Here is a 2618-nt window from a genome sequence, read left to right on the forward strand (position 1 = left end):
TCACATCCACCCACACTCAATCACCTACTCACCTATCCACAGTCATTCATCCATCCGCACTCAATCATCCATCTACATACGTCCACCCATCCACTGACATACGCACACGCACCTTGTCGACTCAGTCACACGCACACGCACACGCACACACACACACACACACACACACACTTACCCACTCACCATTTCAGCATATATATATAATAATAAAATAAATAAAATTAACTTTGAAGCTTCGAAGCTTCGAAGTTAATTTTAAACTTCGAAGCTTTGAAGCTTCGAAGGTACCTTAAACTTCGAAAGGTCGAAGTTAATTTCGAAGCTTCGAATATTCGAAGTAGTGAAAAGTAACAGCCCTAATACATATACAAAAATATAATTATTGTTGGCCAAACTCAATTACGAAGTTCTTTTATTTTACATATAATATAGGAGACTTCTATATTGGGATATGTACCAAATATAGGGACCTTCAATATAGGCACCTTTAATATGACGGAGAGTGAGTGAGTGAGTGAGTGAGTGAGCAAGAAAGCGTACATTTGTTTTTCTAAAATAAAGATTTCAAGCGGTTTTTATGACAATGTAAAAACTGTCGGTTTTAGAAGGTTGATGTCATTGAGACTTTTAATTAGTACTACATAAAGTACTTTCGCACATGTTATTCCTATTTTAACAGCGGCCACTTTTTCATATGATTAGTGCGTGGTTCTTTCGGAGGTAAACTGAACTCGAGAAAACGGCGCTGAAAATTTTTTGGATCGCTAGAGGCTACTATTCACAAATAAACGCATTTAACTTACAAAATATGAATGGGAAATAATTTTTTGCACTTACCTTTTCCGATACGTGTCACAATTGTTCTAAATTGAGTGGCGCTGCAGTCGGCCAGATAACATAAAAAATAAGGTGGGGATTATGACCCGATGGGACTTATGACCCGGATTTACCATATATACACCAATGTGTATAGCGTTTGTCATGACAAAACGCAATTGATTAGACGCTGCAAAACGGAAGAGATAAAAATTCAGCATCTTACGTGGTATATCTTGGATAAAGCTAATGATGATAGTGATAACAGAAATGTACATACATGTATCCATGCACGCATGCACTTGTTCATATTATTATGCGCCGTGCAAAAATATTAATAAAAAAGTACCTTTAGCAATCATGGCTGTATCTTGGTACCTAATAATTTTTAAATTAATTTCTTAACTCTATTATTTAACTGTTTTAAACTGCGTGCCGAAAATTTTTGGATTTGTAACGCAATCATTAACTGAAGCAGAAATAGAGAGATCTTATTGGTCTTCAATTCTAATAAATCGATGCTTATAAACATCTTAAAATACTAAAAAAAACTGCGATAAATATTACCTCAGCCAGGATCGCCCGCCTCGGAAAGGTCCCATGTTCAAATTCTGGCTGAGATAATATTCTTTGTAATAAGTTCTTTTTAGTATTTTGAGTAAACCACTTTTCTTGCCACTTTTCTTTCCAATATTTTGAATCATTCAGAAATTATTTAGGTGGTCCGGAACTTTTGGCGAGCATTGTATACAGGGTGATTCAAAATAACCTATGTGTCCTTAAACATACATATACCTACCCATATTTTTTACGACAATTTTTTCTTTGGCAAAAGAAACTTACGAAGCTTACTTTTTTTAAAGAGAAATAGTTAGCGTATCACGGGGCGAATACGGGAAATAGACAGGGCTAGTGCGACTTACCGTTACACGCGGATGTTTATGCAAAGCACCTGCTGTAATCAGCTGACGCACGCATACACACATTCGAACTCTCTTTATCTTACTCGCTCAATCTGCTTATGTGTCTATTAATTTGTCTCTGATTCTTCTTATTATCAAATAGTAAATAATAAATTGATTCTGTAAGCCGCCGTAGTTATTAGTAAGTAAAATAATACAACAATAATATAATAAAAAATGTACTTGTTGAACAATTTTACATGTAGATCCCAAACATTTAGCAAAACTCAAAGTCGAAACGTTTACGATCTAATCTCATGTAAAATTGTTCAGCAATACATCTTTTACTTTATTGTATAATTGTTGTATTATCTCACACACAACAACTACCGCGGTTAACAAAGGCAATTTATTATTTACTATTTGATTTATTCTTGGAGCTGTTAAATTTGTAATCATTTTTTTATTATGCTGGCCTTAATTTAAAAATGAAATCTATCCAAATAATTTCTTGCTTACTATTTTCCAAGACAAGAATTTATTGTCTAAAGGCCGTAGCCGGATAAGGAGGGGCGATCTGCCCCCGCGCCGATCATAACCATTTTTTACAGTTTAATTGCTATCAATATCAGTTACAATTTTACCAAACATTAGCCCTTAATATTCAACCGTTGGGGTGTGAGAAATAAAAATCAAAATTTCAAAAAAAATTTATATCTTTTAAATGGCTCAATCAATTTTCATAAAAAAAATATGTTGTAGATGTAGACAAGATACATTTGTAAAAAAATTTTAAAGATTTTTTGAGGCCAGAAACATTGCAAAAAAAAAAAAATATTTTTATTTATTTTTTTTTTAGCTATCTTATCGGTCTTGTACCACCTGTCTCTTATACACATC

This window comes from Wasmannia auropunctata, unplaced genomic scaffold (genome assembly GCF_000956235.1).
Source record: "Wasmannia auropunctata unplaced genomic scaffold, wasmannia.A_1.0 LD336076.1, whole genome shotgun sequence".
Taxonomy (NCBI): Eukaryota; Metazoa; Arthropoda; class Insecta; order Hymenoptera; family Formicidae; genus Wasmannia; species Wasmannia auropunctata.